A 13,973-nucleotide genomic window follows, 5' to 3' on the forward strand; every position below is an offset into this window, starting at 1 on the left:
AGACACCGCCCAAAGAATGACTGGCAGGCCAGCGGTCCAATCACGAGTCGTCTAGCGGCGCACGCAGGCAGCCATTGGTTGAGGACATGTAGGGGTTGGGCGGCGCGGATAGGCGCGGTCCTGGGCCCGCTTTGGCAAGAGATGCCCCCGGGGTGCAATGGTGCGGGCGGAGGAACTTACATGGAGTTTGTTTGATAGTTGGGACTTGTTTGTTTGTTTGTTTGTTTGTTTGTTTGTTTAAAGTAGATACTACATGTATTCGCATGCTTCAACTTTGCAAGTCTTTAGGGAGCAAGGTATCCAATCTAAAAAAGTACATAACAAGCCACCGAGAGGGGCAGATAAAGCATTCCCTCTCAAAGACAAACAAGGGTTTCAGTTTGAGAGGCTTGGGCGGTTATTTTACTGCAATGTGGCCTACTAGATTAAAAACAGATGATTTTGTCTTATTTAATAGCCATCATGTTCTCATTTTTCTTTTCCCTAATGTAAAGTTTAGTATGTGGCAAAGAAATTGAGAATACATAACTGTTTTTTTATTCTTGTTTTGTGTCATTTTAAAATGTTATAGTTATAATTATTGTTTTTGTAGTTGTTGTCTTGTGTGTCTCCTGTTTTCGGGCTTGAATGCCTTGAAGCCCAATTTCCATTTGTGTCCCCAGATCTGGAAAAGCTCCTCTGGTTTGATGTGGTCGATGTCTTTCATGATTTTGAAGACTTGGATCAAGTCCCCACGTAGTCTCCTCTGTTCCAGGGTGAAAAGGTTCAGTTCCTCAGTCTCTCAGTAGGACTTTCCCTTCAGACCTGGAATAAGTCTGGTTGCTCTCCTCTGAACTGCCTCTAGAGCAGCGATATCTTTCTTGAAGTGTGGAGCCCAGAACTGTCCACAGTATCCAGATGAGCTCTAACTAGTGCATTGTACAGTCTGCACATCACTGCCCTTGTTCTCAATTCTGCACTTTTGACAATATACCCTAACATTGTTTGGATGGAGAAAGTGAGGAGTCCACATAGACTCCTGGGTCTTTCTCATGCGTTACTTCATCTAGTTCTGTTCCTCCCATAGTGTAATTATAGTGGACATTTCTGTTACCTGCATGTATTACCTTGCACTTGTCTACATTGAATTTCATTTGCCAGGTGTCGGCCCACAACTGAATGTTATCTAAGTCCCTTTGAATAGCCTGTGCTGCCGAGATTGTATCTGCTGAGCCACCTATTTTAGTATAATCTGCAAATTTGACAAGTTTGCTAACTATCCCAGAGTCCAGATCATTAACATAGATTAGAAACAGTAAAGGCCCTAATACTGATCCCTGTGGAACTCCACTAACAACCTCACTCCAGTTAGAAGCAACTCCTCTAATCGACACCCTCTGTTTCCTATACATCAACCAGTTCATAATCCATATTTGAGTTAGTGGCCTATAAATAATTTCCCTCATTTCTTTAAGTACTGTTGGAAATATACCACCTGGCCAGGTGATTTGGTTGTTTTTAATTCTGCTAGTCCCTTTAGTACCTCCTCCTCATTTATCCTGATCTCTCTTAGGGTTTGACTGGACTGATTGTTAAACTGTGGCATGTTATCTGTTCTTTCTTTTGTAAAAACCTCTGTGAAATACTCATTCAGAACATTTGCCACATCTTGTTTTCCAAGATACCTCAATTTTTGCCCTTTATCTGTTTCACTTACTCCTTTATTGTCCTCTTGCTGTTGTAATATTGAAAAAAGCTCTTTGCATTAGTTTTAGCTCCAAGAGCTGTTTCTTTCTATTTCCCTTTGCTTACCTGATCCCTTTCTTAAGATCTCTTTGCAGTTTAACATATTCTATGTATTTTGTTTAGTCTCCGTCCCTTTTGTATGTGCTATACAACATTTTCTTTCTCTTGATATTTTTTGCATACCTCTATTAAACCATTTTGGCCAATGTTTTTTGGTCCTCAATTTGCTAAGGTTCGGTACAAATTTCTCCTGAGTCTCAATTAATATATTCTTAAAATATAACCATCCATTTTCAACTGAATCTGTATCCAGTGTGCTCCAACCTAACTCTTCTAAGTATTGTCTCATACCTTCAATGTTTGCTTTTCTAAAATTGTAGACCATTGTTTTTGACTTGGACCTTGTTTTTTGAAAGAATGCCTCAAAGCTAACCATATTGTGATCACAGTTTGCCATTGGTTCTCTAACTAGTGTCCCTCTGACTCTATCTTGGTCATTTGAAAAGATCAAGTCAATGCATGCACTCTCCTTGGTTGGTTCCATTGAGTTATTGAGTTAGAAAGCAGTCCATCTCAACCATTTATCACACGCCAGCACTGTGGCTTCCAGGTCTAACATCTTGTTCCTTATACTCCTGGCATTGAGGTACAAACATTTCAGGACTTTCCTGCTAGCAGTTTCCCTTTGTTTTCTTTCCTTAGAGGAACGTCTCCCATTGTCAGAGCTCCCTGCCCCCCTGGTCCCTTGTTTAAAAGATTCTTAATTACTGTGCACATACGCTCTCCCAGTCAGACTGAATGTGTGTCTTAACAAATACCACACTGTAATAAAAAATGTAATAGATCAGTGGTTCTTAACCCTGGTCCTGAGGGACCCCCTACCCTGCTGCTTGAACTGAGCTCTCAATTACTTAATTGAACCCTTAATTGAACTAACAATTTCCTAAATCAGAGCCTTTTATTTATTTGTAACACTAAGTGGTTTCAGTTAAGTTAAAGGAAATTATTATATTATTAAGGAACTTTTACACAATGTAAAGATTCAAATGTAATCAAATTAATTAAATGAAGGGTTCAATTAAGTAATTGAGAGCTCAGTTGGAACAGAACCCAGCAGGGTAGGGGATCTCCAGGACCAGGGTTGGGAACCCCTGTAACAGATCAATCACACACAGAGAAAGCCAAAGGACATTTGTGTGAATTAGTATTTCAATCAATCAATGAATCAATCGACGTTTATCGTATAGCGCCCTTCAGATTAGTCACGTGTTCAGACACGTGTTGTGCCGCCGCCTCATTCGCGCAGAGCTATTGAGTATTGCGTGTCGGATAAAAGCCGCTAGAGAATTCTGGAAAGCTAAAGAGAACGTAAGTAACCGTTTCCCTTCATCGATGTATTACAAACGAGGTTCAAAAGTCTTAAACCCTCGCCACTGAGATCCAGTCAACTCTGCACTGCAGCGATTTCTAACACGGATTGTCACAGGGTTGTATATTTGCATGTATTTATCCAAAATAAAAAACTCACTGTACGTTTTGGTTTGATAAAGCAAATTGGCAACACGTTGTAACACGTGTCTATCATATAACAGTGACTAGTGATCTGTTCTTCAGCATGAACAAGTCCGTAACTAATGCATCAACAAGGCCTGGGAAGTATGTGTTAATGTTAGCTAATTAACTAACAGAAAAAAGAGGGTTCATCAATGCACGAATTAGCTTACTGTCAATTGTGAGATAAGCGATATCATTTTCTATCTCTCTACCTGAATAGTTTAAGCCCACTGGCTTTTTACGGGACTGGAGAAACATTACAAACTTATTTCTGTACAGAGCCCCTACCCTGCTGGTACCAACCGGGATCTCAGTTACTTAACTGAACCCTTAATTGAACAAATCATTTCCTAAATCAGAGCCCTTTAATTGTTTTAAATGGTAGGGGTTTTTTGTAGTGAAGTATAATTTTATTCCACCATTTAAAATGTAAAAGCTAATCAGATTGTTACATCGATTAAGGTGCAATGAAGTAACTGAGCTGGGTTGGAACAAAGACCAGCAGGGTAGGGGCTGCTCCAGGCACGGGGCTGGGAACCCCTGCATTAATGTACACTTACATTTAAAGTAACTTACACTACCCTATACATGGAGTTGAAAGCATTAAATAGCAGCTGTTTGTAGCTATTGTATTCTGTTTTCCAACTGGGCCCCCAAAACATTTAGCTGCAAGGGGCCCCTGATCCGCTCTGCTGGGTTTTGTCTGATCCGTCTGTTCAAATGTGCTCACTTGCAGGAGGCCGCCAGCCAGGAGCCTAAGATAGGAGGACAATGATGGCCGAACGATGCAGAACAACTACAGCGACAATAGCCAGGAGGTACATCTCACTGTGGGAGAGAGAGGGGGGAGAGGAGAGGGGGGGGACAGGAGAGAAGGAGAGAGGGGGAGGAGAAGGGGGGAGAGGAGAAAAGGAGAAGGGGGAGAGGACGGGGGGACAGGAGAGATGGGGGAGGAGAGAAGGAGAGAGGAGAGAGGGGGGGACAGGAAAGATGGGGGGAGGAGAGAAGGGGAGAGGAGAGTTGTGTACTGAGTACTCATTTGCTTTGTGTTTGTGTTTTTATCCACTGTGGCAGGAGACTGGGAAGGCGTCTGTGCCCGGGGATTTGGGCTGGGTGGCGAAGATGGTCCTACAGGCTGAGTTAAGGGATCGGGAAGCCGCAGAGGCAGTGACCCCAGTCCCCCAGTGGCCCGTAAGAGTCCCCCCTGTAGTTGCCCCGAAGCCGGTGCGAGTGATCCCACCAGCCACCTGAGTTTGTACTGAGAGGTGCTTTGCCCTGTCTGCACACAGGATCCCGAGACAGAGCCCGGAGAAGCAGCCCATGCCAGAGACCGGGACCCTGAGGTTGCCCCAGCAGGTACGTTGTGGTGAGACGAGCCTCTCGGTGGGAAGTCTGCCGTTTCCCACCAGTGAGTCATGTGGCTTTACATCAGGGCCGCTTGAAAGTGCGTTTCACGGCTGTAGAAATTGTTGTTCCCTGCCACACTTGAGCTTTGACCCAAACCCAGAATCCAGGGCGGCAGGACGGTTACGCGACTCTCTCTCTCTCTCTCTCTCTCTCTCTCTCTCTCCGAGTTTCAGGCGCTGCCGTTTGCTGCCACAGTGTGGACGTGCAGAAGTAATCCTAGAGGCGGCCAGAGGATCAACTGAGTGACATCTCACAGTACCGGTAATCTCAGTGGATGCTCTACAGTGCATAGACACAGAGTATATATATGCACACACTATATACTGAAACACACACAGGATATATATATATATACACACACTATGTACTGAGACGATATATACTGAGACACACAGTATGTATACACACACTATATACTGAGACGCTATATACTGAAACACACACAGGATATATATATATATATATACACGCACTATGTACTGAGACGATATATACTGAGACGCACAGTATATATACACACTCTGTATACTGAGACGTTCCGTATATATAGATATATATACACAAACTATATAATGAGACACACAGTATATATACACACACTATATACTGAGACACACGCACTATATACACCGATCAGCCATAACATTATGCCCACTGACAGGTGATGTGAATAACAATGATAATCCCGTTATCATGGCACCCGTCAGTGGGTGGGATATACAGTGAGGGAAAAAAGTATTTGATCCCCTGCTGATTTTGTACGTTTGCCCACTGACAAAGAAATGATCAGTCTATAATTTTAATGGTAGGTGTATTTTAACAGTGAGAGACAGAATAAAAACAAAAAAATCCAGAAAAACGCATTTCAAAAAAGTTATAAATTGATTTGCATGTTTTTGCATGTATTAGGCAGCAAGTAAACATTTTGTCCTCAAAGTTGATGTGTTAGAAGCAGGAAAAAATGGCAGCGTAAGGATCTGAGAGACTTTGACAAGGGCCACATTGTGATGGCTAGACAACTGGGTCAGAGCATCTCCAAAACTGCAGCTCTTGTGGGGTGTTCCCGGTCTGCAGTGGTCAGTACCTATCAAAAGTGCTCCAAGGAAGGAAAAACGGTGAACCGGCGACAGGGTCATGGGCGACCAAGGCTCATTGATGCACGTGGGGAGCGAAGGCTGGCCCGTGTGGTCCGATCCAACAGACGAGCTACTGTAGCTCAAATTGCTGAAAAAGTGAATGCTGGTTCTGATAGAAACACACAGTGCATCGCAATTTGTTGCGTGGAGTCCATGCCTCGACGGGTCAGGGCTGTTTTGGGACCTACACAATATTAGGCAGGTGGTCATAATGTTATGGCTGATCGGTGTATACACACACTATATACTGAGACACACACAATATACTGAGTATGTATTGTGTGTCACTATATAGTGCATCTCATTGTGCGTCTCAGTACAGATTATGAATGTGTCCCATTTGAAGTGCATCAGTAAAGTGTGTAGACAGTGAGAGCTGGTCTAGGTGCTGTTGAGAGGTTGCTCAGTTATTGCTCGGCGTGTGAGATCGTCACCGTCCTGAGCTGATCCTCTGCTGCTGACGGAGGGAGACGCGGGGCCACACCGGGGCCACACCGGCCGAGAGGCGCCAGGCAGAGACCAGTGTTTCTCAAGTGAAATGATTAATAAATGTTTCAAATCTATCCTTGTTTTCACTCATTTCAACACTTGCATGTGTATTTCCACACGTGTTCATCTGTAGTGTTGGCAGGGAGAGTGCTCCATTCACATGACCCTCCCTGCAGGAGCATGTACTGTCTGGCGTGTAAAACAGTGCCGTGGCCATGAACGTGCTTCATCCGGTGCCATGGATCATGTGTGTTTACATCGGCTTCATCCTGGCAAACTCGCTTTCTCTTTCTTTCTTTCCATTATCTTTATTTTATTTTCCAAACCATGCAGCGTTTTTAAATCACATTAAATTAGACATCCCAGTTGACAGTATTCCAGCAGTCATCATCTGATACTGATATGTTAGAGTCACGGGCTTCTCCTCTTATTAAGATATATTTTATGTTAATAAGTCATATAACTAGTTTTAAAATAAAACACAACAAAATTGGCCTCTCGTTTGTAATCTTTCTTATGTTCTAACCCATGCCACTTAATGTGTAGTTTGGATGTAGAGAGCAGTAACGCCATCTAGTGAAAAATAACTGTATCACCGCCTAATTTAGTTTAAATTTCGCTTTCTTTCTTTAACAACCCTCCTGTTATGTTGCAGGCAAAATTGACCCATTTCAAAGATTAAAAATACATTTTTGTAATAATAAATAATTTTTGTAATAATAATTTTTAATAAACCTTTTCTGCTGGGCTTAATTAATGTAATGAACATGTAAATGGCAAATTACTAATTTAACGTGTTTGCAACCCCCCCTGCATGTTTATATTACACACATACTGTTGGGGTCAGTTTGAGCCGGCAGTGAGAATGGGTAACAATATCAAATTCAGACCGAAATTGATTTGTTTTCTTTCCAAATATGAGACACAATGTGATTGCCTAATCCCTCCCAACCCCAACACCCCCCCCACACACACACGCGTGCGCAGAGAATTTGTTCCTGGACCCCAACTACATCCCTTCCTGCACTTTCTGTGGGTAAAGTCAGAGAAGTATCAAATATCATTCTACCTAAGACAGGAACCTTTTATTTCGCACGGGAAAACTCTGCCCACACTCAGGGAGGATGGGCAACACATATAAAAGGGTCCCTGCAAGTAGACCTACCAACATTATGCACCTGTACTCTCTCAGAGGTTGAAAAGATGAGCAATATGAGCAGAATAATGACGGTCCAGGATGCTCTGGAACACATCCTTGATCAAGATAGTGAAGTAGAGGAGGAAGTGTCTGAAATTGAAGACGATCTTGAGATCAATTCTGATCATGATGATAAATTGTCAGATGATGAGGGTATTGTCCCACAGCCATCAACTCCAAGAGAGACATTCATATCAAAAAATGCCCAAATGCCCGAACATGCGTCGGGGAACAATATCAGCTGCAAACATAATAAGGGCAGTGCCAGGGCCCACTAGGATGCCAGTGACTCCTGTCACAGATATAAAGTCTGCTTTTGAGCTGCTCATTCCTGACTAATTTCAAAAAAATGATTTAGAAATGACTAATTTAGAAGGGAGGCGTATTTTCGGGCTTATTTGGGGCTTCTCATCCTGGCTGGGGTTTATAAGTCCAAAGACGAATCGACAGCAAGCCTGTGGGAGGCAGAGACAGGCAGGGCCATATTCCGAGCCACCATGTCTTTGGAGACCTTTCATATTCTCTCAAGGGTCATCGGGTTTGATAATCGGGAGACAAGAGCTGGCAGAAAGGAGAGAGATAAGCTGGCAGCTATTAGGACAGTGTGGACAAGTGGGTAGAGCCACTACTCTACAACCAGGTCCTAATATCACCGTGGATGAAAGGCTGGTGGCATTCAGAGGTTGCTGCCCCTTTAGGCAATACATGCCTTTAAAGCCATGTCCAAGTCAAAATAAAATAAGAATAAATAAAACAAATGTGTTGAATGTCTAGTTTTTGCCAATGTACAGAAAAAACAGTTTGTTTTTTTAATGAAAAACGAGTGACTTATCATAAGTAAACCATGATCTGTAAGGGGTGAATACTTGATTACACTAAATATTGATTAAATTGATATTAATTGAGCTAAAGATAAATAATATGTTTTATCTAGTTTTGGATGGTTAAACATGCACCGGGACAATTTGACATTATTGCTGTTCCTTACAGTTGAACATAACAGGAGGGTTAATTCAGGATGTTATTACTATGATTATGATTATGCTCCTGTATAGTAATGCAGTAGTTGTTCATCGATTCACATGTGATTTGCTGTCCACCACATAACAGAATTGTTGTGAAACACATTGGTACACAAATTCAAAAGACACGCACCGCACATTGTGCTGCTTTCATTAAAGATCCGTCCGGGTTGATGACAATTTCTAGATCTTTATATATCCGTGGCACAGCGAGGCTTAATCAAACCCAACAATTAGTCCCGAACTTATAATAGATATTCATTTGGCACTGTAGAATGATGATGAAGAAGAATGCATTATTATTATTATTATTATTATTAGTAGTAGTAGTAGTAGTAGTAGTAGTAGTATTATTCATGCTTGTAAAATTCCACTGCTGAATAGTTGTATAGCGTCATTATTAAATATGATAAAAACTGCTCCCTGGACACCATCTAATAAGTCAACATGTCGGGGTTTAGAGACCACATTACCCCAAACAGCAGCATGCCCACTGCAGGGGACTGTGTGTCTGTGTTGTGTGTCTGTCGTGTGTCGTGTGTCTGTGTCGTGTGGTGTGTCTGTGTTGTGTGTCGTGTGTCTGTGTTGTGTGTCTGTCGTGTGTCTGTGTCGTGTGTCTGTGTCATGTGGTGTGTCTGTGTGGTGTGTCTGTGTCGTGTGTCTGTGTCGTGTGGTGTGTCTGTGTTGTGTGTCGTGTGTCTGTATTGTGTGTCGTGTGTGTCTGTGTGTCGTGTGTCTGTGTCGTGTGTCTGTATCGTGTTGTGTGTGTCTGTGGTGTGTTGTGTGTGTCTGTGTCGTGTGTCGTGTGTGTCTGTGTCGTGTGTTGTGTGTCTGTGTCGTGTGTTGTGTGTCTGTGTTGTGTGTCTGTGTCGTGTGTCTTGTGTTGTGTGTCTGTGTTGTGTGTCGTGTTGTGTGTCTATGTTGTGTGTCGTGTGTCTTGTGTTGTGTGTCTGTGTTGTGTGTTGTGTGTCGTGTGTCTTGTGTTGTGTGTCTGTGTTGTGTGTCTGTGTCGTGTGTCGTGTGGTGTGTCTGTGTTGTGTGTCGTGTGTTCTGTGTCGTGTGTCTGTATTGTGTGTCATGTGTGTGTCTGTGTGTCGTGTGTTGTGTGTCTGTGTCGTGTGTCTGTATCGTGTTGTGTGTGTCTGTGGTGTGTTGTGTGTGTCTGTGTTGTGTGTGTCTGTGTCGTGTGTCTGTGTTGTGTGTCGTGTGTTGTGTGTCGTGTGTTGTGTGTCTGTGTCGTGTGTTGTGTGTCTGTGTTGTGTGTCGTGTGTCTTGTGTTGTGTGTCTTGTGTTGTGTGTCTGTGTTGTGTGTCGTGTGTTGTGTGTCGTGTGTCTTGTGTTGTGTGTCTGTGTTGTGTGTTGTGTGTCATGTGTGTGTCTGTGTGTCGTGTGTTGTGTGTCTGTGTCGTGTGTCTGTATCGTGTTGTGTGTGTCTGTGGTGTGTTGTATGTGTCTGTGTCGTGTGTCGTGTGTTGTGTGTCTGTGTCGTGTGTTGTGTGTCTGTGTTGTGTGTCGTGTGTCTTGTGTTGTGTGTCTGTGTTGTGTGTCGTGTGTCTGTGTTGTGTGTCGTGTGTTGTGTGTCGTGTGTCTGTGTTGTGTGTCGTGTGTTGTGTGTTGTGTGTCGTGTGTTGTGTGTTGTGTGTCTGTGTCTGTGTTGTGTGTCGTGTGTCGGTGTCGTGTGTCGTGTGTCGGTGTCGTGTGTCGTGTGTCGGTGTCGTGTGTCGTGTGTCGTGTGTCGTGTGTCGGTGTCGTGTGTCGTGTGTTGTGTGTCGTGTGTCGGTGTCATGTGTCGGTGTCGTGTGTCGTGTGTCGGTGTCGTGTGTCGTGTGTCGGTGTCGTGTGTCGTGTGTCGTGTGTCGGTGTCGTGTGTTGTGTGTCGGTGTCGTGTGTCGGTGTCGTGTGTTGTGTGTCGGTGTCGTGTGTCGGTGTCGTGTGTCGGTGTTGTGTGTTGTGTGTCGTGTGTCGGTGTCGTGTGTCGTGTGTCGGTGTCGTGTGTTGTGTGTCGGTGTCGGTGTCGTGTGTTGTGTGTCGGTGTTGTGTGTCGTGTGTCGTGTGTCGGTGTCGTGTGTTGTGTGTCGGTGTCGTGTGTCGGTGTCGTGTGTCGGTGTCGTGTGTCGTGTGTCGGTGTCGTGTGTTGTGTGTCATGTGTCGGTGTCGGTGTTGTGTGTCGTGTGTCGGTGTCGTGTGTCGTGTGTTGTGTGTTGTGTGTCGGTGTCGTGTGTTGTGTGTTGTGTGTCGGTGTTGGTGTTGTGTGTCGGTGTCGGTGTTGTGTGTCGGTGTTGTGTGTTGTGTGTCGGTGTCGGTGTTGTGTGTCGGTGTTGTGTGTTGTGTGTTGTGTGTCGGTGTCGTGTGTTGTGTGTTGTGTGTCGGTGTTGTGTGTTGTGTGTCGGTGTTGTGTGTCGGTGTTGTGTGTTGTGTGTTGTGTGTCGGTGTCGGTGTTGTGTGTCGGTGTTGTGTGTTGTGTGTCGTGTGTCGGTGTTGTGTGTCGGTGTCGGTGTTGTGTGTCGGTGTCGGTGTTGTGTGTCGTGTGTCGGTGTTGTGTGTCGGTGTCGGTGTCGTGTGTTGTGTGTCGGTGTCGTGTGTTGTGTGTCGTGTGTCGGTGTCGGTGTTGTGTGTCGTGTGTTGTGTGTCGGTGTCGGTGTCGTGTGTTGTGTGTCGGTGTTGTGTGTCGTGTGTCGGTGTTGTGTGTCGGTGTCGGTGTTGTGTGTCGTGTGTCGGTGTCGGTGTTGTGTGTCGTGTGTTGTGTGTCGGTGTCGTGTGTTGTGTGTCGGTGTTGTGTGTCGTGTGTCTGTGTCGTGTGTCGTGTGTCGGTGTCGTGTGTCGGTGTTGTGTGTCGGTGTTGTGTGTCGGTGTCGGTGTTGTGTGTCGTGTGTTGTGTGTCGTGTGTTGGTGTCGTGTGTTGGTGTCGTGTGTTGTGTGTCGGTGTCGGTGTCGTGTGTCGGTGTCGGTGTTGTGTGTCGTGTGTCGGTGTTGTGTGTCGGTGTCGGTGTCGTGTGTCGGTGTCGTGTGTTGTGTGTTGTGTGTTGTGTGTCGGTGTCGTGTGTTGTGTGTCGTGTGTCGGTGTTGTGTGTCGTGTGTTGTGTGTCGTGTGTTGTGTGTCGGTGTTGTGTGTCGTGTGTTGTGTGTCGTGTGTCGGTGTTGTGTGTCGTGTGTTGTGTGTCGGTGTCGGTGTTGTGTGTTGTGTGTTGTGTGTTTGCACCTCTGGCACGTCTCACCCCCGTCACATGGCCGCACAGCCCGGCTCGCGCAGAATACTAATCCCGCGTCTCCCTGCGCGCGGCGCAGCCTTGCAACCGCGGACGGCAACTTTTCCCTCTGTCTCTCTTCCGCGTCTTTCTTGTATCATCCGTCCACACTTGTCCCCCCACCTGCATATTGGATTCCCCTCAGCCACGCCAGCCGCCTCCTCCTCCTACTATGACTGCTGGGACCAGGGCTCCTACTACTGCCTCTGCCACCACAGCAGCACAGCCGCGCCGCAAGTTGCAGGAGACCCGGCGCTGACTGGATGGATGAGTGAATGAGTGAGAGAGTGAATGAGAGAGTGAGAGAGTGAGTGACTTGTCACTCCGGCGGATGATGCATCGCTAGCGGACACACAGGGATCCGTGGCATCTGATGATGTTTGCGAGGAAAGCGGGCGTCTGCTCTTAACTTGGCACGAACCAATGCAGATAGCAAAGGTTGTCTGCTCCCGTGGAGTCGGAAACACACTGTCCATCCTCCTCCTCCTCCTCCTCCTCCTCGCCGCCGCCGCGCTGAGAAGTGCTGCACACAGGGCTGCTCTCTCCTCCAGCGCCGGGTGACATGCAGTCTCTCATCTCTCCGGTGACCAAGGCTATTTTGGTAGCTTTGTTCATTTTCGCCATCCTGCTCATCCTCTACGTGATTCTGTGGTATATATGCCGGGACGTGGATTGCGATCACGGCATCTGATTTGGGGGAGAACCGGACCCGGAGCAGACAGACGAGGCTGCCCACAGTCTCCGATCCTGGCAGCTGTGCGGGGAGAAGACACCGTGACCCCGGTAAGTGCGCCGGCGTGTCCCCTGTCCGGCGTGCACGGCAGGATTTAAACCGGGCGCGGTGGGGGAGCGGCTCGGCTGTCCTCTAAGCCCACATTAGGTTTGGATGGGCATCAGACAGCGCTGTCTCACATGGTGCCCTTGTCTCCCTGCGTGCAGATGAAACGCAATCAAATGCATCTCCAGGTGTTCAGTGTCTATCCTCGTTTTTCTGGGGAAATCGGGTGTTTCAGTGAGTGTTTGTTAGTTCGTTGTTTTCTACAAAATGCAAACCGCCGCTGATGTCTTTCTCAGACCACAAAGGTTAGCCACAAGAAAGGTCCCACACAAGGGCGCCCACAATAGCTGCTCCACAGAGGGACACGGCTGGGCAGTGTAGCCGCCAGGGGATACTCTTGTATCGGAGGAACACCGGCTGGATACATCTTCTTGTGTATTTCATTGCCGGTAGTAATTCATTGTGGCGAGGGGAGTCTTACATGGACATGCATGCACACACACGTGTATTTAAATATATAGATAAACACACATGTAATTTAGATCCTAATCCAATGTAGGTGTTTTCTTCCTCTTTGTGTCACTTTGCCATCTAATCTGGAGCATCTTCAGATTCACACAAAGTTGTCTGTGGACTGTAGGGAGCCACGATCCCCCGTATCTTCACTTTAAATAGTTGTTGTCCATCAAAGGTTGTTGGTTGTCTCCTGAGTGCAGTCATGTTGCACGTTAACACGTTACTGCTGCACAGACGCACCTTTCCGATACTGTGTGTGCAGTTTCTGTCCAGGATGTGGGGCTTGTTTCCGTGCTTCACTGCTGCATCAGTTGACCATGGGCTATTGTTGACAGCAGTAGCCTTGCAAGTGACCTGGCCTGTCTGCCTTGCTGATAATGTGTGTGGATAGCGAGAGCAAACTACAATGCGTGTAGACTTTGCACACAATACTAGGCTGTGCGTCCGGCCGGGGATACGATATTATATCGTGTATATACTGTGCGCCGGCAGAATACTAAACATCTGCATCCGCGCATCTGTGCTCTCCTGCGCGCAACACAGCTCTTTCAAATCGCCTTTAAAACCACTGAAATCGTTGAAAGTGAGCCATGCATTCCGCCTTCAAGACCGAGGATCTGCGTTGCTTGCCATCTTCCCACCCATCAATGAAATAATTAGCGAGGCTCCGTAAAAGAAAAGAAAAACAAGATATTATGAAGGTCAAATAAAGGACGTGTTTAAAGCTGATTAGCATCTTTCAGGAAGAAATGTCTTTTTTCTCTTATTGGAAAAAAATGAGAAATAAATATACTAATTGTGCAGAAGTGTGAATTGTATAGTGTAAGGCAGCGTACTTCATTTCCCTCTTTATAGAAGCTATTTCTTACAAACGCTGTACGATAGACCTGTTTTGTTTTAATA

At 45.7% G+C, this 13,973-nt stretch overlaps 1 protein-coding gene across 1 annotated transcript in view; it reads left to right on the forward strand.

The window, feature by feature from the left end:
- Nucleotides 1-11,834: 11,834 nt before the first annotated feature.
- LOC136750848 (E3 SUMO-protein ligase ZBED1) overlaps nucleotides 11,835-13,973 on the forward strand; it is a 63,051-nt gene continuing 60,912 nt past the window's right edge. Inside the window, exon 1 of the mRNA XM_066705975.1 lies at nucleotides 11,835-12,559. The gene's annotated coding sequence lies outside the window, so the exon portion shown is untranslated. The remainder of the gene's footprint in view (nucleotides 12,560-13,973) is intronic.

This window comes from Amia ocellicauda, chromosome 6, assembly GCF_036373705.1.
Source record: "Amia ocellicauda isolate fAmiCal2 chromosome 6, fAmiCal2.hap1, whole genome shotgun sequence".
Taxonomy (NCBI): Eukaryota; Metazoa; Chordata; class Actinopteri; order Amiiformes; family Amiidae; genus Amia; species Amia ocellicauda.